Genomic DNA, 26,135 nt, shown 5'->3' on the forward strand with positions numbered 1-26,135 from the left:
TGCAACGCTCTCACCAAGTCCAACTTGTGCATCCATTCTTCCCACTCAGAGGTGGGAGAGGGGAAAAACGCTGGTAAGACGATTGCCTGGTTAATGTTCTGAGGTGTGGGTACCTTTGGCAAGAATCCTGGGATGAACCTTAGTTGCACTCTGTCTGGAAAGAAGGTTATAAATGGCTCAGAAGCCGCTAGGGCTTGTAGCTCACCGACCCTCTTGGCGGAGGTTATTGCCAACAGGAAAGTTATCTTGTATGCTAGGTACTTCAAATCCACTTCAGCTAGGGGCTCGAAGGGGGGCGCACAGAGCCCCTGCAGAACTGCGGCCAGGTCCCAGCTCGGGACCGGAGACTGCACCTGAGGACGAAGTCTACTAGCCCCTCTTAGAAATTGTTTAATCAGAGGATCTAGTGCTAGCCGGGTCTCCAGGAGAGCGGACAGAGCTGAGACTTGGACTTTCAAGGTAGCAGGTGCTAGCCCCTTCTCCAGGCCGTCTTGTAGGAACTCCAAGACTGCATTCCTATCAGGGTCGCGCTGGTTACTCGAACACCAGTTCTGAAAGATTCGGGCGACCCTCCGGTAGCTCTGGTTAGTTGACTCCGCTCTTGAGTGCGCCAAAGTTCTTAGCACTCCCTTGGATAATCCTCTTTTGCCAGCTAAAGGCTGGCTACCCTCCAGGCAGTGAAGTTGCATCTGTTCAGGCCTTGATAGGGCCGACTGTTCCAGATTACCAGAGTTTACACTGGTGGAAGCCTCCAGGTGTTCCTCCGTCTCATGAGAGTGAAGACGGTGAACCATGCCCTTTCTAACCAGAATGGCGAGCTCCTTGCCAAGCTCTGGTTCTGCCTGCGTTTTGTCAATACCTTCCGAATCCTCAGTTGATGAGGGTAGACGCACTTCCGTCTGAACCTCCCCGGTATTGACAGGGCATACAGCGCCGGAGGATTGTCTTCCCGAACTGGGGAGCAACGTTCCTCTATTGCGGCGCTGTTTGAAGTGGCCATCAGATCCACCTCGGGGAGACCTCATCCTTTGGTAGGAAAGTGGAGAGCACCCTGGTTGGGGGATGACCTGGCTAAGGTCATCCACATTCTGATGAGTCAGTCCCGCAGACTGTAACCTGGAATCTGAACCGCTGGCCACTGGGAGATTCATAGATCCGAATAGATGAGAATCCTGGCGTCTGGTAACGTGGAGAGGGCTCTCATCTTCCGTCTGGAATGACCGTAATTGGCTATGATCAGGCTGTCCGTCCTGGTCCTTTACGCCCGAAACTGTACAGTCCACGTCAGAAGCTTCACTTGAGCTCTGGTAATCTCTCGCCAGCTGGGTAAGCACGTTCTCTTCAGGTAACGCCAGGTGCTCTGTACCAGGGTCTCCCCCAGATGAGCTCCCCTGGACAGGGAGGCATCTGTGGTCAACAGGGTCTAGGTAAACCTGACCGAGGACCTGCCATCGCGAAGATGGGTCTGCCGGGCCAATCATGGCCGGGCACTGATGGTTCACTGGATAGGCTTTTTTAGTCCCTAGGGACAACGATTCCGGACTCACAGCTTCTTGACATAGAGAAGGTGCCTCCAGGTAGGAGAGTCCCTGGTGAATCCCCGGAACTGGATTAGATTTGATGGAATCGTAAAAAATCCTAATGGGTCTTCCTTGATCCTGGCTTAGAGAAGCCCTCTGTCCCATTAAAGGGCTCCCCAGCCTTACTAGGGGACTGGGGGAAGACCCGTGGATACTACTCCCCTGGAAATAGGGGGGGCTGAAGTTCTGCCGTCTGGGAGGGTGGAAATTTGAGGACAAGGTTTTCCATCTGGGTGTTCGTCCCTTTGATCTAAGGTCCTGGGCCGAGCTATGAGAGAACCTGCGAGTATACCTGGCCTGAAGGTCCCTTAAGGAAACCGCATCCCGTGGCGGGAGCGGTCTAGGTCGAAGATGAACCTGAGTCCTTCTCCCAGGATTCTGGAAACCAAGAAGTCTAGAGAGAGATCCTTCTGGACGGGTATTCAAAGATGAAGTTGTTTGGGGCCCTAAAAAGGGCAAGATGTTCTCTCGGCCGGTGGAGCCTTGATGTAGCAAATGACCCTGGGACCTTTGCGTCGGGGCCCTAGATGGACGGGCCCGATTTCTCCCAGGATGGCAGACCACTGATGGGTCAGGGATCCTTCTTACGATCGCGGAAAGTGCCGCGTCCTCTACCTCTGCCCTGGGGAGTGGAGCGTCCACGCCCCCTGAAGCCTCTGGTGGAGGATCCTCGGCCCCGAAAGGCAGTTCTTCTCGTTTCAGGCGGCTGCGGCAGATTTTTGGTTTTAGTGTCCGCCAGATCCTCCATGATTTTGTCCAGGGCTTTACCAAAAAGCCTACCTGGCTCAAAGGGCAGGGTACAAAGCCCTAGTCTGGAGGCGTTGTCCACCCTCCATGGTTTAACCCACAACAGTCGCCTGGCCACAGTGGTGAGGGCCATAGATTTGGAGGCGAGTTTTAGTTGCGACCTGGAGGATTCAGCCAAGTGGTCCACCAGTAAATTAATATCGGTCATAGCCGATAGGAGGTCGTCCCGGTGGACCCCCGTGTCTATGTCCCTAGCAAGGGAAGATAGTTCGGCCTGTAGGGCAGAGACCACCTCATTAGCCGATATGGCCACGGAGGCCTGTGACGAGGCGACAGAGTATGCCCGCCTCAGGGACCCCTCTACGCGGCGGTCCAACGGGTCCTGCAGGCTTGAGCTGTCCTCGGTTGGCAGGACTGTCCGGCGGGATAGTTTGGCCACTGCCACGTCAACTTTAGGCGGTGGTCCCCAGACACCCTGCTGGGACTCTGACATAGGGAAGAGTGCCCTGAATCTAGCGGAAGGTGTAAATGCTTTCTCGGGTCGCTTCCACTCGCCCTCCATTACCTGGACCAGGTCAGTATTAGCCTTAAAGGACTTAGCCCTCCTGCTTGGCCCTTCCCCTGCCTCCCGATCACATGATCTGAGGACTCTGAAAAGTCTGCCCATCTTGTCGAGGGGAAACACCTCCTTCTCCACCTCCACAGGGTCCTCCTCAGAGGACTCAACCTCCCCGATGTGAAGCCTCTCAAGAGGCGGGAGGGAGGGCTCCAAAGCCTCCAGCCGGGGCCTCTTGGCGAGGTGGGAAATGGTCTCGTCCACCTTTCTCATGGACTGGGAAACGAAGTCCTTAACCCAGGAGACCATCTCTCTGATCGGGGTAGCCTCAGAGGGAGGTGCTCTGCATCCCTGGCAGTACCTGTATTCACAGGCATCAGGGAGGGGAATTTTACATTGGGCATAAGACAAATGTCTCCTCTTCGCCGTGGTCTTCCTCCGAGGGAGGGTCGAGGATGATGAGGAGGACATACTAAAGGGAGGAAGGAAAGAGACAAGAACCCAAGGAGCACTATATAAAAAATCCGGACCACAGTTACAGCCCCAGCCCACTCTCCCCTCCACCAACCTTGATAGCACGAACTAGCAGTTCCAGCTCTTGAGCTTTGAATCCTGAGGCAGCAATGCTTCAGAAGTACCTGTAACCGGAGCGACAGGTACCATCTTGTGGTGGAGGGGGGTTTAAATAGGCCGGCTGGGGGAGGGACAGTGGGCGGAGCCACGCCCCCGCCACCTGGGTCCGAGCTACTTCCTCCTATTAGCCTTAAAGTTATTCACCAGCAGTGGCTTACCTGCTGATCTTCACTGTCATCCGACAGCCGCGGCATGTAACTGGCCGCACGGTCTGCGCATGCGTGGTTTCCCCGGAAACGGTCCCTGGCTCAGGCGGAACCCGGGAACCAAAAAAAACTAGTTCCCAGGCCCTGCCGGCCGACGAAAGTTCCTACCTGCCGGCACCTGCAGTATCCGACGTCCGCGATGCCGCCGCACACGCTCCAGCGGGGACCCGGACCGGAGCAGGGGGAGAGACTCATCCGGACCACGCAGCAAGGTAAAAAACTTAGGGGGGGGGAGAGGGGACCCCTGTAAGAGGCCAGAGCACCTCTCCCCCATCCACCTGTCCTGTTCCACAGGACAGAAAAAAACACAAAGGGGAGTTGGTCCTCTGACCTCTTATAGGGGTTGATTGCTGTTAGGTAATTAAATATTCCACCTGTCCTAACAGCTCATAGGGGCAGGATTACCCCAGTTGTGCTGCTGTTGGGCGTAGGGGGAACAGGGTTATTTTACTAAAGTAAAGGCTCTTCTTATACAGTAGAATTCTATTCTTGCATAACTATAAATAGACAAACATTAACATACAATGCAAGCCAACAATTCAAACTAACTCTTATATTATGGATGTGTCTAACACCTCTACACAGCCAAGGCCTTGGGAAAAATACCAGACCATAGACAGACCATATAGCAAATATTTCTATTGCTTTTTTGCATACTCTGTAAAACCGCAATGCTTTGGCATAAGTTACTGCGTTACACTAATTATGTCTTTATCCTACAAAGTAAAGTCAACATCCTGTAGAGGACTCAAGCCAATTAACACAAGCTGAAATCAGGAGACAAACAGATGTAAATATGCTGACATATGTATTTGTACAACTATAGCCTAAATTTTTTTTTATAATATATATTGAAATATTGTAACAAGTATTTATACTATATCAAAATTTAAAAAAAAAACACTTTGAGTCATACATGACAATTAGAATAAAAAGGCATTTTTATTTGCTATCTGCGGTTACACACGGAAACCCTTGAACCCCATAGATTATAATAGGGTCCACCAAGTTTCCGCCAAAATGGATTGAGAGAAAAGTGCAAACACTAGAGTGAATCTAGCATAACTGATGTTCATTTAATGAATCAGTTAAAATACGGACACATTAACATCAATTAGTGTCTTCTAATGTCGTTTTTTTGGTTTATTTTTTTGTTCTGCTTTCTGTGCATGTGCATAAAAAAAACAGACAGTAATAATGGTATTTATATTTCACTGAAGGGGGATAGACCGTCCCCCTAAGAAGTATACGTTAAAACTTCACTTTTATTTTTGTTATTAAAACACCCAAAAACAGAAAGAAAAACTTCCTAAAAAAGCGTGGCCCACCATTGGTCCAATACACACCTCAGTGAGTGACTATGTACATGGGAGAAACTCCTATAGGGTATTGCTTGTATATCCCCTACAGCTAACTCCCTGTATATTACAAAAGAAGTGGTCAGTGTAACACTTACACACTAGGCAGGATCCGTATAATGGCTCACCAGACAGCTTCCTCCACCCCTCCGAGGATTCTGGCCTAATGCCACACCAACAGAGAGGGGAGGTACTGATGGCCAGATCCCTGCCTAAGTACGATCATGTGTCTGACTCACTCTAATTAAATAGACCCTACGCGTTTCGTTACAGACTCACCAGGGGTCTAAAACACTCTTCACACCAAATTGTAGTATAAAAAACTACTTTTGTTTGTTCTAAACGGTATGGTAGGCTGACCGTCGGCAGGACCACCGCTATGCACCCAGCGGTGACCCCTGATGAGTCTGTAACGAAACGCGTAGGGTCTATTTAATTAGAGTGAGTCAGACACACGATCGTACTTAGGCAGGGATCTGGCCATCAGTACCTCCCCTCTCTGTTGGTGTGGCATTAGGCCAGTATCCTCGGAGGGGTGGAGGAAGCTGTCTGGTGAGCCGTTATACGGATCCTGCCTAGTGTGTAAGTGTTACACTGACCACTTCTTTTGTAATATACAGGGAGTTAGCTGTAGGGGATATACAAGCAATACCCTATAGGAGTTTCTCCCATGTACATAGTCACTCACTGAGGTGTGTATTGGACCAATGGTGGGCCACGCTTTTTTAGGAAGTTTTTCTTTCTGTTTTTGGGTGTTTTAATAACAAAAATAAAAGTGAAGTTTTAACGTATACTTCTTAGGGGGACGGTCTATCCCCCTTCAGTGAAATATAAATTTAAGAAGTAGTATTTACTATCCAGCAGTGAAATATAGACAGTAATAATGGGTAGTATAACAGATAACCGTCTGTAGACATTAATGTTTAAAAAACAGACACTTTTGCCGAGGTTTTTTGAGCCAAATCCAAGAATGGCTACAAAAGGAATGGGAAATATCTAGGAAGCTCTTATACTTCTCCCTTCTGCTCAATCCATTCCTGGCTTTGTCTCAGAAAACCACAGCCAAATCTACAACAAAAGAAGTTGCACTTCCACAATGTGGGGCATTAGCCTAAAAGCAAATTTTAATAGTTTGGTATCAAGTCCCCATGACTGATCAAGTGAGGTGGTCCTTAACCTAGCTCATGACTTTCACTCTTTTTGTATAGTACGGGGGTTTCCACAGTACTAGTGGCAACTATTTATTTACAGTGGATATAAAATAGGTACATGAGGTGTGCCAACATCATGATGCTTTGACCCACCATCATGATGCTTGCACACCCCACGTAATCATTTAGGCCCAGTCACAGGTCTCAGTGTTGACCCTGGGATGCATGACATCAACCACAGACCAGATGAGGATACCTGAGGACCACGGGATGTCGCTACAATGTCCTCTAGAGGTGAGTATAACTTTGTTATGTTGCCACATCTACCCTGGACCTCCACTTATTATGATTTGTGGTCTGAAGAAAATAATATTAGTATAATAATAGCAATTCTAGTTAGTGCCAAACAAGTTTGACCTTAAACAAACTGGCTGGCTGAACTTCACAAATATTTGTCAACATGAATCATGTGAGGTTTTCTAATTGTCAAATTATAGGAAGAGCAAGTATTACTACACCAGACATGTTAGGAGGGCTGGTAGGTTACAGTGAACTTTGTTAACAAATTAAATGAAGACATGAACTGTCAATACGCTTTTCAACGAGAAATCATCAGAAGTGTTTGCCAATGGCTACTTACTAATTCTAAAACTGATTTAACAGCTGTAACTGTGTTTCACCTTTATCTGAAACACAGAGGGTATGTGTTAGGGAATTGCTAGATGAGCAATTCTTCAATAGCTACTAGGTGAAACCTGGGAGGATGGGAATGAATCCACCCCCTATCTCTGCCTCTTTGCCTCAACTACCCTAAGTGGTAGAGGACAACTGGGCGACAGTCCCTTCTTATGGTGCAAGTGATAACACAGAACGCAGACAAGACAAACAACAACAAATGGGTGGTCAGCTAGCCAAGTTGTCAGAACCAGTGAACCAGCGAAGTACAGAGTCAGAATCCAAAAGAGTATTCAGAGGAAAAAGCCAAAGTCAAAAATATGAATATAGATAGCAACAGTATACAGCCAGCATGCACAAGTCATCATGCATAAGGGAGTGGGCTGGAAAAGTATGTAAGGGAATCCATCCTAGACTTGATTGACCAGGAGGAATGTCAATCAAAAGCTACTGACTCAAATCCATATTAACCATAAGACTCACTGGACTCACACACAGCAATGAATCCTCAGCTGTGCTACAAAAACAAGTGAAAAGGATCACAACTGGACAATGCCTCCTGCACCAAAGCGTGTGATCGGAGGATGGCATAGAGTCCCGAATAGCCAAAAATGTTATAGTATGGCTATATTTCAGCTGATGAAATTAGCATAGTCCACTGCTGATGGTGCTTGAGGCTTTGCTGTGCTTTCCTGCTGTGAGAGAGGGACAGAGTTCTTTCTTTTTGAGTTTACATGCCCACTATAGGCACCAAATACTGCTGAACTGCTAACATTTTAATAAATTCTCACTTTGATTACTGGGCTGAGAGTAATACCGCTTCCTATCGCTTGCATGTTGTCTAGTAGATGGGGTGGTTCATTTACAATTTATTCCAATTCTTCTGCAGGTACAACGATTAAAAACATCTCCACAAGGTAATGTTAAAGCTGAGAAAGTGACAGATGTTGCTATATGTACAAATTATGCTTACAGCATCTGTTATTTCCTTCCACTACAAAGCTCTGAGGGGAAATGGAGTTCTACTAGATTGGGCAGAAGATCACACTTTGTCACATAAACAAACCTCAGGAATTGCAGATATTGCAGTAGCTGTGTAGACTATGAAAAGCAATATTAGCAGTTTTTGCAACTTGCAATCTCTCATACTAAGCAGCAATTCCTCAGATATTTACAAATCTGCACAGACTAATAAGTAACCATAAATACAATATAAATAATAAAGTTAAGTGGGGGAAATTTATTCTAAAGGGAAAGTAATTTTTGCTGGAATCTATGCTGGTGTAATTTACATCAAATTTATCGAATGTTGCACAGACTTTGATACATTTGGTACATCAATATGTCTAATATGTTTGTCCTGAGATATTACTTCTCTTTTTATGCCACCCTCTCACTGGAGTGAGATAGCAGCAATTGTGTGCCTTTTTAACCCATTCCTGATGGTGGCTGCCATAGCTGCTTGGTCTCTGCTGTATTATACTGGGCACTAATTTCCACGATCAGTACTTACACTTATCACAGACATTATCCCCAACATTTTTTGCAGAGGAGGTGACTGCCACTATTTTATAGGGGATACATTGCCATGACAGACAGGAGCCTTTTGAAGATTCTCAGGCTTGTTTAGCATTAACTTCTATTACAGGCTGCTCTACGCACTCTACAAACTCATTAAAAAAAAATCCTATATGGTGAACCCCATAGTCAAAAAAAAAAAATCTAAAGAGCCAAACCATTTTTCGTTGTTTCGCAATAGACACACACTCTCCATCCTGTATCTCACATCCCCCCTCCCCTTCAGTACCTAGTACCACATCTCTCCTTCTCTTTCAGGACTGCACGGGCTATAAAGACACGCCCACCTAGTCATGTGACGGCTGACGTCACACACAGGTCCTTCAGCACAAGCTTTCCCCTGCTCTTATCGCAGTTACAACATTTTGTCTGTTATAAGAGCGGGGGAAAGTTTTTTAATAAGTAAAACACTACAAGGAGCTGCGTGGGACAGCAGTATAAATGCAGGACATGCAGGGAGCTATGCCGTTACCGGCTGGAGTAACTCTAGCCGGTAACGGCCTGTTAAGAAAAAAAAAACCCGCAGGGGTAGCGTCTGTCGCTGGGCCCCCTAATGTCCCGGGCCCTGTGGCAGCTGCTACCACGGTAGTTACGCCCTTGTGCACAAGTATACAGGAGATCAACATGGTAGTTGATCACTACCACACTGATCCACAGTATACCTGTGCAATCCATGTCTGACAAAGGTCAATGGTGTGAACAACGTATTTAGATTGCTACCTCCAAAATAACAATAACATTACAGCATGTTCACCTTGTAGTGTTAAATTTTTTTATGTATAGAAAACTAAATTCTAACATCTTTTCAGTTTTTACATTGGTCACTGGAGTGTCATAAAACGTCCTGGTTTGTAGAAGCCACTTCATATCAGACATCTCATTACCATCGCAGACAGGGCTACAATAAGAGATAAAACTTCTATTACAAAGCTTGAGGCAGACATATTATATATGATGATCACATCTCCTCCTCCTCCCTGCACAGTGACCTTTTCTCAGGTCACAAATCTGGCTATGAGTCATCTCCAAACTACAGTTTTTGTTTGTCCATGTGGCTGCTATAAAACAAGTGTTGGGCTGCAGTTCACAGCAGTTAAAGGGGTATTCCCATGAACATAATAGTAGCTATATTTGTAGATAATGAAAAAGTAAACATATTTGCAACTACAGTAGAAGTAGTTAAAATTTCTGCAGAGTTTTAAAGATTTTCTCCAGCAGTGGTGACAGTCTGTTATCTAGATTGTTGCCAATGGATACAAACACAAATGCAGAAACTTTATATGGTCTGGTGTAATGTCCCGGTACTGCTCGGCCCATTCCCTTTAATAGTCCTTGCAGACCAAGATGGTATGGACATTTGCATATAAGGTAAAGAGATATCTCCCCCATTTCCTCCTATATATTTAACAGTATTTCTATTTCACCAGAGCCAGCACACATGGGGGTCTATTAATGCACCATCTTGTGGATGTTTTGCAAACTGCACCTGCCTATACTTTCCATTGTAATTTATGTTGCTAATGTAAAGGACTGTCCAGTATGATCAGGTGACCTTCAGGACCAATCAAGCTCCCTTGACTGGCCTGGAGAAGGAGGAGTTACACCCCTCTCTAGAGGGGGTTGGGAACCCTTTGTGTTCTTTTGTGTTATGAGATCTACACATGTGGAGTTGAAAATGGCAGCCAAGCATCAGGGCACTTCAACCAGAGATTTCTTTTCCTCTGGGCTCAAGATTCTCCTCAGAGAGTGTTTTCCTCTGAAGCTCCAAGTCTGCAAGTACTAAAGTATGTTGACCTGCTATCCATACATCTGGGACCTTCACACGTATCTCTATGCAAGTAAGTCTTTGGGACAAATCTATATTAAAGGGGACCATAGCTAGTCTGACAGAATTTGAGGGTCTCCCGCTGTCAACACCCCTATTTCCTCTCCTACATATGTGTACCCAGTTTGTTGAGGACTAACTCCCTGGATACAGGCCATCTTTACAAGTATATACAAGTTTAACTACCCAAGCAATTTCCTGCTCCAAGCTCCATCACCTGCTAACTGGACACTACCTACAGGCATCACAGTATTGTATGTGAAGAATTACTCCATATGTACATTTGTATTACATTGTCCTGCTAGTAAAAGAGCAACGACTACCCCCGAGACCTGGTTGTCTGTTGTCATTGTCAGGTACCACGTGGGGGTGGGTAGTCGGGGACATCAAAAAGGAGGCTTTGTGCACATTTGGACCCAGGGCCTCTCTACAAGCCGGCCCCATCTGACATATTACCCGTGATATCAGTCTTGGCCCTCCTGAGTGTTACACTGGGACTTGTCAAAAACCCAGCCATGATGTCCTTATTGTAGCTGGGTTATCAGGCAGGGAACCTACATGGTATGAGAAGATATTGCGGCCACAATAAGGAAATCTTGACTCATTTTTTGACCTCAGAAAAGTTCTGTGTTCATGGTCGTATCCACTGGGAACCGATCAAGACAACAAACTGTGACCACAAGATATTCAGAGAAAATCCTTAAAACTCTAATTTTTTAATTACTTATATTTGCAAAAATGGTTAACTTTTAATTATCTGGTTATATTTTTGGGAATACCCCTTTAAGGCAAATGGCTACCCCTTTGTAGCAAAACAGAACAAAAAATCTACTATCAGAAAATAAAAACAGATTAGGAAAAAGAAAATGTTTCAGTATTTCCAGTGTTGTTAACCTCAGATTCACCCTGACCTGAATCCTGAAAAAGAAGCATTAGGAGAAAAATATTTGGCAGAGTTAGAGTTTACATGGCAGGGGATTTTCTGAAAATCATGGTAAAAAAAAGGCAGAAGGACACAAGGTTCCTTTTTTCAAGAAACCCAAAAGCTTTACACAAGTGTTGGGGGAGCAACCACAACCATTAGACAGTACAGAAAAAGAACAAACTTAAGGAACTAGGTTTTTTTTTATTTATCTTAGCTGCAAGTCTGATTCCAAAGGGCATCCTTTTCACAAACACTATGAACTTGTTCCCAGAGGGTTCGCAAACGAAATCCCCAAAACTCAAGAAGTCCCAAGCCAATTCTATATATAGCCAGCTATGTTTTTGGCTCATGTGAAGACACTGAAATATCCATAGGAACCAAAAGAAACACAAACACTATGTAAATGTTCCTCAAGAATTCATAACAGATCTTCAATTCCGGGAGATCACAGTACCAATGACTGACCCACCACAAAGACAATACATATTCAAGTCTTGAAAAAGACTCGTGATAGCTTACATCTAGCGGTAAATGAAGTGAAACACATTTCTTGTTTTCTTCAGAGTCTCTGCAAGGCAGCATAGTATCTCATTAGGGATTTAAACAAGAACCTCTGTCATCTGTGTGACTGTGTTTTTCCAATAAATGTTGTCTCAGCGATGCCAGTATCTATATAAAGCCTAAACACGGTTAACAGAAAATGCATGTTAGCCTAAGAGAAGAATGTGCTGGTTCATCTCCAGTGAGTACAGTATATTGTCTCCCAAGTTTATCCTCCAAAAATCAAGGGCAAAAAAAGATATTTTCTTTATAAACAAAATCTAAATATAATGAAGGAGCTGCAGGAACAATAATGCAGTAACACCTATTTATATGAATGATTAAAAATAACCAAGAGGTCTAATGTTGTTAAGTAAATTGGACATTGATAGTTCCTATCTATTCTGAATTAACCAAAAAAAATCAAGAATGAATCTAAAAAGCAAGATTTTTTAAAATCCTGTCTCAGCATTTTATCTACCGTGTTTCCCTGAAAATAGGTCACCCCCCGAAAGTAAGCCATGGGGGAGGTTTTTGTTGACTTGCCTAATATAAGGCACCCCCCGAAAATAAGACATCCCCAAAAACCATTACAGCCGGCTGAACAATGTGTGCGCAGGAAAGCCGGCTGCTGTCTCTGCTGTTGTATCCACTGTTCCTGCTGCTGTAGGATGAACTCGGAAATGCCAGCTGTGCATATGCTGCGGGGAGTCCACTCTCCCAGCTTATCCCACAGCAGCCAGAACAGTGGATGCAACAGCAGAGGCAGCAGCCAGCTTTCCTGGGCACAGCACACAGCGTTCAGCCGGCTGCAATGCCCATGAAGTGAGGCTCTCCAGTGCAACCACCAGAGGCCTCGCTAAGCCCCGCCCACCACTTCCGCCGCCACAACAAACAGCAGCACCAGCGCTGCTACGAAGATGGGGGAATGTAATGCCTTCCCCCCCTCCCCTACAATACATACAACTGGCAGTCATGCTGGCGCTCCGCTAAGTAAGTGCCAGCATTACTGCTGGTTGTCAGCCGCTCCATAAGACATCCCCCCGAAAGTAAGACAGGTCATATATTTCGGAAGATAATTTAACATAAGACACTGTGGCTTACTACCAGCCACACAAATCAACCAAAAAAACCCACTGTACTATACACAAGGTTCTCAGTGTCAGGACAGATCCAGCCACTTCCCCTCCTCTCAGGATTTGCCCCACTCATACATATAGTAAACTCCTTGCCCCCTCTGCAACAGGGGGCAACAGCAGGAGATCATGTATTCATCCAACAGCACCAAGCCCCAGTGCAAGAGCAGAATTAGGGCTCGTTCACACGTGGGCAAAGGGGCGGATTATACAGCGGATTTTGCTTCAAAATCCGCCCATTACAATGGTGGTCTATGCAGACCACTGGGCTTCTTTTTTCCGCTAGCGGCGGGCTGCTGCTAGCGGAGAAAAGAAGTGACATATCCTATTTTCAGGCAGAAACCACGGCGCGCTGGGCCGCGGCTTCCGCCTAGCGGCAGCACCCTCCTATGTCGGCTCATTCATTTGAGCTGACATAGGAGGGGAAAGCCGCGACCGCGATGGTCGCGGCAGGTGGGTTTTGACCAGAGAGAGACGCGGCTCGCCGCAGCTCTCTCTGTGTTAAAACCCGCGCGGGACTGTGTACGTGTGAACTACCCCTTATAGCATTCTTGATGATGTCACAGTCTGAAATAACTGCAATGTCATAGCAATTTCCTGATGGAAACACAGTTGTGATGTCACACAGGTTACTTGAATGAAAAATACTTTATTTTGTGTGTTATTAATAGTATCTGTTGTAGTTTACCAAGCAGCAGCGCGGGTGTACATTGCTATAGTGTTACATCCATAGACTATAATGGGATTCGATATTCGATCGAGTAGTCAAATATTGAGGCTCTACGCGAAACAAATATCGAATCTCGAATATTTCACTACTTGCTTATCTCTAATAATAATCATCAAATGAGTAGACCCACCTACTTGGATATGACAATTAGGCTTGAAATCAAACTTATCCCCTATCCACAGTATAGGGCAGTGATGATGATGACACGTCAAGGGTGACACGCCAAGACATTTTGAGTGATACACATTGTTTGAACCAACTGGCAGTCGCAGTGACTCACCTCATCAGGCAGCAACTCATGGAATAAACTTGGGGGAGAGGGGCATTTTTTTTTAATCGGAAGCTACTTATTGTGTAATAATTTTTTTACTCACCTATCCACGCTCCTGCCCTAACCTCCCTCTGCTGCCTACTCTAGGCAGCGCCACATTTATGTCATGATGCTGAAGACGCTATGTGCAGCATCCCGGCGTTCTTCAGCATTGGCTACAGCACTCTCTAGAAGCGGAAGAGGAGGGCAGCCAAGACTGGAGCGTGAAAATGTGAGTAAACTACTCAGTGTGGGTGTGAGGGAGGGAAATTCATATCCTGCAGGTGGAATTTAAAGAAGAGGTCATATACTATGTGGGAGGGTATACAAGCAAGAGGGTCATAAATTGTGTGGGGACCATAAATATGGAGATTATATGCTGTATAGGAGTGTAAAAAAAATGAGGTCATATACTGTGTGGGGGCCATAAAACGTCATATACTGTGTGGGGCCCATAAAAAGATGTGACACAACAGCAGTTAAGCTAGGGTTTTTTTTTATGAATTTGGACACACCAAGTGTAAAAGGTTACTCTTCACTGGTATTGGGCATACATTATAGATGGTGGGGATTCACCTTCTGGAGTTTCCACTTTTACAAGAATAGGAGTCCAATGATCCAAGTACAGCAATAGTTGATCAGTGATCGATACTACTTCTAATGGGCTGCTGGAGATAGTTAAGTACAAATTTAAGCTGTGAGTATTTAATAAAAGAAAAATATTTATAAACCCAAACATATGTGGCTGTTTACGTGAAAAGGGCCCAGATCGTCGATACTAATTATAGAGAAAATAGTCCAAAACATATTTGGGTAAAAAAATCACAATTTTGTTTTATGCAAAAATTTTATTTAAAAATATGTCAATTGTGCTTTCAATAAAATTTTTTTTGCTGTTTCGGACAATGTTACACCATAACCGTTACAATGATACCAAGAACTCCATATCGACAATGTGGGCCCTTTTCACATAAACAGCACATAAAGGCCCACTTTTTCTGAGTTTTTGCAGGTGGAATTTGAGGCAGATTCCTTGTAATCCACCTTCTCTTAAACTTTTGATCAGACGCAATCTTGGCTTTTATATTTATTTTTCTCTTCGCTCTGTTATAAATTGTCACAATGTCTCAACACAGTATTGCATAGGTAGTTAGAGATCGCAGTATGTTTACCTGCTTGGGGACAATAATAATTCCTACATAAGGCATATTATATATGCTAAGGGAATAGGTACATTATGACAGAAAAAAAATTCAGTGCTTCTTTAAGTTAACCTAATATACCAGTATCTTCTATGTTTGCACTGGCAATTTTATGAATTCCAAAGAATCCATGAAAATCTAATTATTTGCAAAACATATTTTCTTCAAGTCTCACAGTTTTTCCTCTCACAATTTATTTTCTGGGTGACATTTCTAGCCAGTCACTAACTTTAAAGATAAACCATTCTTGGTTTCCTTAAATAAATCAGAAGCAATCTTATATCTTGTGGCAGGTCTGCAGCTAGCGGAGAACAGTTAAAAATAATCCTGATGCTTACACAAAAAGCACCAGACTAGCAGTAATCCAAATAATACATTCTTCTTTTATGCATACAAGGCATGGTATGCAGAAACCTGCTAATATGATATACTATTGTCTGGACTGTGTGCAAGACACAAGACTAGATGCTGCTTCGGATCAATCATTATTTTTTATGAATGTGGCTAGTTTATAAACTAAAACTTATTATGTAACAAAATAATCCTGGTATAAAAATATTTACTGTGTTTTCAAAAAGTTTTTGCCCCCTTACAAATTTCTTAATTTTTTTTGGCACATTTGTCACACTTAAAAATTTCAGATTATTAAACAAATTTGAATATCATACAAAGGTAACTTGCATAAATACAAAAAGCGCATTTTTAAAAAATTATTTTTCATTTTATTTAGGGAAAAAAGGTATTCTAAACAACCTGGTCTTCTGTAAAAAAGTAATTGTCCACATGAATTAACTGAGATTAACCGCACAGCCTAATTCAGTTTCACTAGACACACCCAGGCCACTGTCAGATCTGTAAAATCAAGAAATCACTTAAAGGGATTATATCATCAGAATCCCGTTTTAAAGGGAGTCTATCATTAGAATCCCGTTTTAAGCTAAACCCACGTCGGAATAACCGTAAAGGGATCCTATCATTCAGAAGACATTTTTTCTAAGTACCACATTGGAATAACCTTAAGAAAGGCTATTCTTCTCCTACCTTTCGTAGACTTCTCCGTGCCGCTGTTCACCTACAATCCCGGTTCTTGTCCGTATGTAAATTAGCTCTCTCGCAGCATTGGGGCGGGCCCCAGCGCTCAGACAGCACTGGGGTGGCCCCAATGCTGCAAGAGAACTCTCTCCAGTGCCGCCTCCATCTTCGTCAGGAAAGGCCTCTTCATTCTCTTCTTCTGGTGGTGTCTCCTTACTTCTAGGCCTCAGGTTTCAGGCAGAGCAGACTTTACATGAACACAGGCCCCGAGAAAATGGCCGCTTACAATACTATGCATGTGGCCATTTTCTTGTGGCCTATGGGCATGCACAGTCTGCTCTGCCCAAGACCGGAGGCCTTAGAAGTTAAAAGCCACCGCCGGAAGAAGAGACTGAAGATGACACTGCTGAAGAAGAGGAGGCGGCACTGGAGAGAGTTCTCTCGCAGCATTGGGGACATCCCTGGTGCTGTCTGAGCGCTGGGGCCCACCCCGAGTGCTGCGAGAGAGCTAATTTACATACTGATAACAACCGGGATTGTAGGCTAATGGCGGCACGGAGAAGACAACGAAAGGTAGGAGAAGAATAGCCTTTCTTAAGGCGGCACGGAGAAGACAACGAAAGGTAGGAGAAGAATAGCCTTTCTTAAGGCTATTCCGACGTGGTACTTAGAAAAAATGTCGTCTGCATGATAGGATCCCTTTAAGAAAGGCTATTCTTCCCCTACCTTTATATGTCTTCTCTGCGCTGCTGTTCTTAAAATAGCCCAGTTTTTGTCCATATGCTAATTAGTTTTCTCACAGCACTGGGAACGGTCCACAGTGCTCAAACAGCATGGGGGCGTCCCCAGTGCTGCGAGAAAACTATCCAGCACTGCCTTGTTCACCTTCTCCCCCTCTTCTTCCTTGTTCTGTCATGTCTTATTCAAGAAACGCCGACTACGCATTTTCTTGTGGCCGAGTGGGAGAGGCCACAGGTAAATGGCCGACAGACATGTGCAGTGGGCACAGTCAGCCATTTTCGTATAGATGAACAGGAAAGAAGAGGTGGAGGTGGTGAACAGAAGAAGGCGGCGCAGGATAGTGCTGTGAAAAAACTAATTGGCATATGGACGAAAACCGGGATATCTAAGGAGCGGAGGGGCAGAGAAGACATCTAAAGGCAAGGGAATAATAGCCTTTCTAAAGGCTATTGGAGCCTTTCTTAAGGATATTCCAATGTGGGTTTAACTTAAAACGGGATTCTAATGATAGAATCCCTTAAAATAGAACCTGGATGAAAACATGAAGAGGGCTAAAAGATCTCAAAAAGGCAACACATTATGCCCTAATCTGAAGAAGTTCAAGAATATATGAAAAACTATGTCATTGACATCTAGCAGTTTGGAAAAGGTTACAAGGCCAATTCTAAGTCTTTGGAACTCCAATGAACCTCAGTGAGAGCTATTATCTAGAAATAGAGAAAACATGAAACAATGGTGAATCTTCCCAGGAGTGCCCAACCTACCAAAATTACTCAAAGAGCACATCAAAGACTCATCCAGGTCACAGTTAAAGAGGACCTTTCACCATTTTGCCCACAGGCAGTTCTATATACTGCCGGAAAGCTGACAGTGCGCTGAGTTCAGCGCACTGTCGGCTTTCCCGATCTGGGCCCGCTGTGAAGAGCTTACGGTCCGGTACCGTAGCTCTTCTACGGTCAGAAGGGCGTTTCTGACTGTTAGCCAGAGACGTCCTTCTTCACAGCACAGCCAATCGCGCTGTGCTGTGAGAGGCGGGAGGAACTCCCCCCTCCCTCTCTGATAATGCTCGTCTATGGACGAGTACTGCGAGCAGATGGAGGGGGCGTTCCTCCTGGCACTTACAGCACAGCGCGATTGGCTGTGCTGTGAAGAAGGACGTCTCTGGCTAACAGTCAGAAACGCCCTTCTGACCATAGAAGAGCTACGGTACCGGACCGTAAGCTCTTCACACCGGGCCCAGATCGGGAAAGCCAACAGTGTGCTGAACTCAGCGCACTGTCAGCTTTCCGGCAGTATATAGAACTGCCTGTGGGCAAAATGGTGAAAGGTCCTCTTTAAGGTCAATATTCATGGTTCAACAATAAGAAGGAGATTAGGCAAAAAAAGGTATCCATGGGAGAGTTCCAAGATGAAAACCACTGCTGACCAAAAAGAACACAAAGGCCATATGATGTGTGCCAAAAAACATGTTATGGAAAAATATTCTATGGAGTGCTGAGACGAAATTGGAGCTTTTTGGAAGGTGTGCATCCCGTTACATCTGGTGTAAAAGTAACACAGTATTTCAGAAAATCAGAATATCATAACGACAGTCAAAGATGGTGGTGGCAGTGTGGTGGTCTTGGATGACTTGCTGTAAATGATGAAATTTTGCTCTACATGGGAAAAGGAGAGTGTCCGGCCATCAGTTTGTGACTTGAAGCTTAAGTGTACTTGGGTTCTGCAGCTCACCAATTATCTAAAGCACACTAGCAAGTCCACCTCTGAAAAGCTATAAAAAACAACAACAAAAAAAAGACTCTTCAATGTGTCTGAATTAAAACAACTCTATAAAGAAGAGCGGGCCAAAATTGTCCCACAGAGATGTGAAAGCCTCATTGCCAGTTATCACAAACACTTGATTGCAGTTGTTGGTGCCAAGGGTGGCACAACTAGTTATTAGGTTTAGGGGGCAATTACTTTTTCACATATGGGCAGGTTAGTTTGGATACCTTTTACTCTTAATGAAAACTGATTTTTTTTTTAATCCACTTAGGTTATCTTTGACTGATAATGAAAATTGTTTGACAATCCAAAAAATATAAAAATGACAAAAAAGCAAAAACTGTAAGGAGGAAAATCCTCTGTCCCTCTCTGTACCTTATTGGTCTTTCTTTTTGATCTGGGAAATAGGTGCATTAATAAATGTACTATATTGCTCCAGAAATTTGATATACAGACACATATGAACTTGGCTCTGCTGAACCATTTCAGTTTGTTCCTGGAGTGTAGAGTTCCTCATTGTCTGTTTTTATATTCCGTGTACTTCCATGCTACGTCTGGCTTGCAACTTGTTGCAGCCCTAAGATCTACAATACAAACCCTTAAACACATTACTTTTTGCTGAACCCTGCTGGTTTATTTCAGTATCTTCTGACTGATGTCAAAGTAACACTGCAAAGAGATGCTTACCTGCTATTGTATTCCTGAGTGCTTGCTGACTCTGGCTGCTTTTTAGCTGATCTCCATTAGGGCAGAACTCTTTAGCTCCATTTAGTTACAGTATCTACAGGAAACATAAGGTAATCTACAACATACCTACTACTTTATCATTGGCACAAGCTGCTATTTTTATGTTCCACCTGATGCTCTACCTCCTCAGACTGGCTGCTGTTTTTAAACTCAGTTCTAGCACAAGCTCACCAGGAAGTCAATGCATGGAGAGATGATTTCCATAACTGCTAGGCCAGAATTATTATAAATCAAAGACTACGAGACTACCAGGGAGAAAAAGATGTGCAAGAAGGGGAAGCCTGGAGGTTTGCTTTAAGAAGAGTTCAATGATAAGTGACTTTTCTGCTATCCCTCCCACTCTGACTGCTTGGCTGCCCAGTGTGTACCTTCAAGGTTTAAGACAGCAGATGGGTGGAAAAAGAATTCTATCACTATAAATCCCATTCTCTTTTCCGCAGAGACTCTCTTGCAGTCACCTGAGTCATTGTCAAGTTAAATTGTATTTGTATCCTCCTAATGCCATGAATATTTTTGAATGTAAGATGGAGCTGAGTTGGCATACTGTTTCACCGCTATTCTTATAAACGGATGTTGTTTTCACAACTAGTTCAAGACATCCAAATAAAACTGGCTACATCCGCCCCTGACTGTTTCTCAGTTCAGGACTCCAGTACCCACAAGTGGTCATGATTCAAGTTTTCCCTAAAGAGAAAATACATGATGAACTAACAACCCTCACCATTGCTCAGTTGATACATAGCAGTAGTATGATGAACATCCAAGAACTGGGTGGTTGTCAGGGGCATAACTAAAGTCTTGTGGGCGCAGGTGTAAACTTTTGTCTAGGGTCCCCTACCCCCTGCCTACAGAAAATTCTTGATGGTGATGGCTATGGGGCCCCACACAGTATAATATGCTCCATAGTGGCCTCCACACAGCATTATATTCTTCAAAGTGCCCCCCACCCAGGATTATATGCTCCACAGTGGCCCCCACCCAGTATTATATGCTCAGCAGAGCCCCCCTTCTGCTTAGATGCTATTATACTCTGGGGTCTCCTCAGACCTCCTCAGAGTATAATAATTGGATGCCCAGGAAAGCTATTTAAAAAAAACAAATACTCCTACTCACCTTGCCTCACCTTTCCTGGGCATCCTCACTCCATCTGGCTCTCTTCAGCATCTTCGGCCCTCTTCAGATGTCACTGTTGAGGGCTGTGATTGAGGACCTGGCTATCTCCAGCTGTCCGCGGGCCCCGTACCCGCAGAGCCCAGTCGTGGTCTCACCCCCTGCAACCACGATCATTACGCCACTGGTGGTTGTACTATAAATTGCCGTGCATTTGCAATACAGTTTTCGCTCACATAGTAAAGGCAGATGGGAAGAATATGCAAATCTGACTTCCATGATGTAATTAGGATGTCAGTGACTCCATTATTCATACAATTTGTTTGACTTTGAATTTGTGAGACTGAGACTCTGTCTTCCTAATTACATCACGGAAAATAGACTTGCACATTCTCAGTCAGCGCCCTCTATTGGTGTGCATACTTGAGGCACTGACATCCTAATTACATCATGGAAGTCAGATTTGCATATTCTTCCCATGTTCCTTTGCAGTGGAGCGCTCATGGCTTAATAAGACTCCACACACCTAAATGGTGGTTCTCTCCCTATGGAGTGACGATATCCCCTCAATAGTAAAGGCAGGTGAAGTAAATGGTGTTTATGACCTCTACTTGTACTTGCAACTTTGGCTTTATGTACAAGCACCCTCAGGACGCTCTGAAACAACTAAGAGAGAAAGTAAGGACCAGGGATTCAGAAACACTTGTCTGTATCTAATAATAATAATAATAATAATAATAAAAAATGTTATTTATATAGCGCCAACGTATTCCAGAGCACTTTACAAATTGTATCACCGACCTGGTCTATAGATAGGATTTCAAATTAAGTTTTGGGGGTTTTTTTTAGCCAATATTTGGTATTTATGAGGGCAACGAGGGCACTTTACTCAATTCAGTTCAGAACTATTGAACCCATAATATATACTGTATTTGTAGCTCTTCTTGGCATGTCATGTATTGATGACTCTGCTGCAACGTTGTGCAATCATTTACACAACTTTGTGTGTTAACTGTGGTAAATATTGCAAGATAGGAAACATTAACCATTGATTTCACAATTACAAAGTCTACTGTATATATAGGGAAATAACCATCTGTTTTACAATAGTAGTTTCCTGAGAAGGCCGCTTGCCTGGTTTCAATTCATGATGTCCTTATTCAAATAGCAGAACAATTTAGTTTTCATTTATTGTTCATACACATTTTTTTTGCAGCATTTTTTATTTGTATAAAATGCCATGGCTTTCATGCATTGTCAGAAAACTGGTGTGTGTTAATTGATAAATCTATGGGACCTCGCAATGTAAACTGGAGAGGCTAGATCCTCTTATCACTGGGTGAAAATGATTAAGACTGCTGTACAAAACACCAGTCTTAATACTGTAAATCCCTCTGCTATTGACAGTGCATTCACATTCTTTTGAAGGACAAAACACAAGAAAAAAAACTTAGAAAAATACCACACATAGCCGTCTTTTAAAAAAACAAAACACAGTGAAAATACTGACTTCTGAATGTCTGCAGAGATAGTTAGGAGTGTTTCCACTGCAGAAAGCACCTGAAATTAGGTGGTTTTTGCCCTTTTCCTGAGATCTGCAGTACCTCTGCAAAGTGTACAATATGTAAGCATATACTGTGGGTTTAGCTGCTATAATCCTATAGTACAGTATAGATCACAAAAGCAAGATGTGCAAACTCTGAGAAAGCAGAGAATGCTGGCCGATTATAGCTGTGAAGCCTGCAGAATATTGAGTAGTACTCTGAAATACAACATAGGCTTGTAGGAACTGTATTTACAAAGGGAATCTAATATTAATAGTTGGTCACATCCGTAGTAGGTTGTGAGGATATATTTTTACCGTAGGAACTTGTAGCTGACTGCCAAGGAGCAATGAACACCAGCGGTAGGAGAAAGAAAAAATATTTTAGAAGATAAATATATCGCACTATAAATTGTATCTGTATAAAACATGTAACCTCTATAATAATAAAAAAAAAGACACGGTGGTGAGGAATTGCACATCTGACTGTGGTAGACACATACAAGTGCCTTTCTTCACCTATGTATATGAGCCTGTCTACCTTTTTATGAACTCAAACTAAATATTCCTCACTTTAGCAAGATATTCTCTTCCTTTTAGATGTTTCCTCTCCTAGGAACACTTATTTTTGTATTTTATTTCTCGTTCTTGTATGAATTGTATTTTATTTTATTTATCCGGGAAAGCAATAAAACAGCAGCAATCTCCTGGTGTAACATGGATTATATAATGCATTCCTTTATTACGATGAAACACATTTTAGGAAGAAAATTATTGATCTCAATAAAATAAAGCAATATTCACCGAGTCTGTAAATAACTACATGACTGTGTGAAATCATTCCATAGGAATACATTTTATTAGAGAAATAATATAGTTTTACTATCATTGTAGTGTCTTCATGTGTCCAGTACCTGAATGTAAGTGAAATGAATTGCTGTCTCTACAATATATTACTATCACTCATGTGCATCATTATCTGTTCAGTAGCAAAATTCTAATGAGTTTTATATTGTTTATATTATAGTCTATATTATCACAGGTAAATAGACACTTAGTAACCTGAAAAGGCATAATAGTAAAGAATTATTACATTTACTTTTTAAAAACTGTAAAATGATCATTTGTAAGGCTTGTGAGAAGTTGAAAGGCAAAGTGCTGGCATCTCGCTATATCAGCCCCAGATTCCTGACTTATGTGTGGTCCAGTGCAGGTCTGGAATAGGTTTCAGCCCCAGGTGTGAGTCCGAAGGTTTGTTAATGGCCCATAAAAGGCTGCAGAGCCTGCACATCAGGGCAGATGCTGGGAGAAGAGGAAGAGCCTCTCTCCTGACACAGAGTCTTGTGTTACGGTGCAGTTACGGTGCAGCCACGCGTACAGTTAGTATTTTCTGTTTAGTTAGCGCTCAGACGAGCAGGATTTTGTTTGACGTTATTTTACATAAAGTTTAGGCTGTATTTTATTTTGCTCCTTTTTGTGCCTGATGTAAAGGTTTATTTATTTTGCAGTTTTTCTTAAATAAATTGCTTTGCTAAAAGATTTGTATCCCTATCTTTGACTGGTTGGGCCCGCACCACTGCATCTACCGAGCTACCTTACCCACAGGCTTATTATAAAGGCTCAAGTATGACATATTACTTATGGTTTATACACATAGTAAGGTCTTATTCATACAACAGTGAAATACAGCTGTGTGATGAATATTTTTGCAATGTCCACCATATGACTGAGCACACATTGATTTCACTGCGTCTATCACATGCCAGTTTTTTTGTTTCACGAACTGTTTCTTAACAGTCGGCAAAAAAACTAACATGCTCTATCTTTATCTGACCCCGAATCCAATAGAAATCAATTGATACATTTTTAGCTGATGTAAATATAGCGCTGCTCTCTGTGTAGAGACCAGATCTGGATATTGCAGATCAGAGTCCATTCATTTGAATGGGAGCTAAGCTGCAGAGAACAGAGCTATCTACTTCTTGCTGTGTACCAGCTGCTGAGAACAGCTGACTGGTGGGGGGTCTAGGGTCCAATATCACTAACCTGATATTGATTGCCTATCCTTAGGATAGATTATAAATATTATTATCCTGGAAAAGTCCATTAATTTAAAGTTTTCTTCAACTCTGTTTGCTACATATTTATATAAGGTTTCTTTAATAATGGATGGTAGGATGGAATTAGGCACCTCTGCAGCTATAACCTCTTCCATTCTTCTAGGTCAGCTTTTCATAAAATTTTGGAGTGTGTCTGTGGGCATTTTGGGGGTCAGGTGAGATTGTTAAATGAGAAATTCTTTACAGACCTTGCTTTGCGCATAGAGGCACTGTCACACAGGAACAGAAAACGACTTTCCTAAAACTGTTGCCTTTGTATGCTGTAGTTTTACATTGCCCTTCACTAGAAAATAGAGGCGTGGAACAAACCTCATTAAAACAGCCCCATACCTTTATCAACAATTTTTTATATCATACACTATGTATGCTAGAAGGTAACATTTTGGGGGTATATAATAATAATAATATTTTTTTTTTTATATAGTACCAACATATTTAACAGCATACAAATCAGAGGACACATGAAAGGACAATGTGATACATTACAATGTGACAATGATATTTAGGGTGCGTTCACACGAAAATTATGGGCGTAAAATAACACAGAGTATACGCTCGTAACTCCCATTGAAATCAATGGGATCTATTTGAGCGCTCAAACTCTGACACGCCGTATACGTGCCAGATCACGCTACACGTTACATCGTGTGAACACACCCTAACATATGAAACATTAGGAGTTTGGGCCCTGCTCGCAAGAGCTTACATTCTATCAGGAAATAGGGAGACACAAGAGGTAAGAAGGCTTAGGACAATGGTCCAACTATCTTTTAATAAATAAGGTCAAATAACTGAAGCTGTATGGGCCCATAACTATCTGTCAATACACAGATACTAAGTGAATGGAGTGCAAAGTAACTTCAAGATGAAGGGGTTATGATGTGAGGAATAGAGGAGGAAGGATAGAATAAGATAAGAAATGTTAGTGTAGTGTGCAGAGGTGTAAAACAATATGATAAGGTCATGTGATAAGTCGTCTAAACAGATGTCATTTTAGGGCAGTTTTGAGGCAGTTGGGCATTAATCTGAAGTTTCCACTCCAGTGTGTCCAGAGTCCAGTGTGGTTATGTTTTACATTACTTTATTAATTGCCATTGCTTGTAGTGATCTTAGTTTTGTACATAGTTGCTCGATCCTGGAAAATCATTTTTTTTTTTTTTTTTAAATGTAGATTATGAGCCCCACATAGAGCACACAATGTACATTTTTCCCTATCAGTATGTCTTTTTTGGAATATGGGATGGAAATCCATGCAAACACGGGGAGAACATTCAAACTCCTTGCAGGTGGTTTTATGCCCTTGGTGGGATTTGAACACCAGGACTCCAGCGCTGCAAAGCTGTAGTGCTAACCACTGAGCCACTGTGTGGCCCCAATCCTGGAAAATCATTTTACGTAGCTTTCAACAGTTGTTCAGGCTATTCTCCAAGGAGAACAAGGGATCAGGCTGCCCCTTTATACATTAGAGTGACCACCATTTAACTATGGCTTATTAATTAGTTAATTATGGATTGCTTTAAAAAGACCTTTCTAAGATATAAATGTTATATTCATGTTACACAAGCATCTGCCTGTGACTTTGTCTGCGTGTTGTTGGCTTTGATAATCCACCTATATTCAGCAAATTGCTGCCGTCAACGGTTCGCTTGTTTTGGCATTTCGCAGTTCTCAAGCTGTCCTGCTGCTGAACTTGTTCCTCATGGCTGAAGCAAACCTTTGACCCCCTGGGTCACATGCAGTATACCTCTAGGAAGCAGACAGTGGGCTGAATTCAGCACACTGTCAGCTTTCTAGAGGTGTATGAACCGCATGTGCCCCAGATGGTCAAAGGATGTGCCCCCAGTGTGGAAAGGTCCTCTTCATATAAAGAGTGGGAGACAGCCGTTCATTCAGTCAGGCCATGTATGGTCAATCCAATTTTTAAGG

The 26,135-nt window shown here is 43.2% G+C and overlaps 1 protein-coding gene across 1 annotated transcript in view; it reads left to right on the forward strand.

Moving 5' to 3' along the window:
- The first annotated feature begins 13,479 nt into the window (after nt 1-13,479).
- Nucleotides 13,480-26,135, forward strand: part of TBL1XR1 (TBL1X/Y related 1) — a 121,298-nt gene continuing 108,642 nt past the window's right edge. Inside the window, exon 1 of the mRNA XM_075268648.1 lies at nt 13,480-13,493. The gene's annotated coding sequence lies outside the window, so the exon portion shown is untranslated. The remainder of the gene's footprint in view (nt 13,494-26,135) is intronic.

The sequence above is a fragment of the Leptodactylus fuscus genome, chromosome 3, assembly GCF_031893055.1.
Source record: "Leptodactylus fuscus isolate aLepFus1 chromosome 3, aLepFus1.hap2, whole genome shotgun sequence".
Taxonomy (NCBI): Eukaryota; Metazoa; Chordata; class Amphibia; order Anura; family Leptodactylidae; genus Leptodactylus; species Leptodactylus fuscus.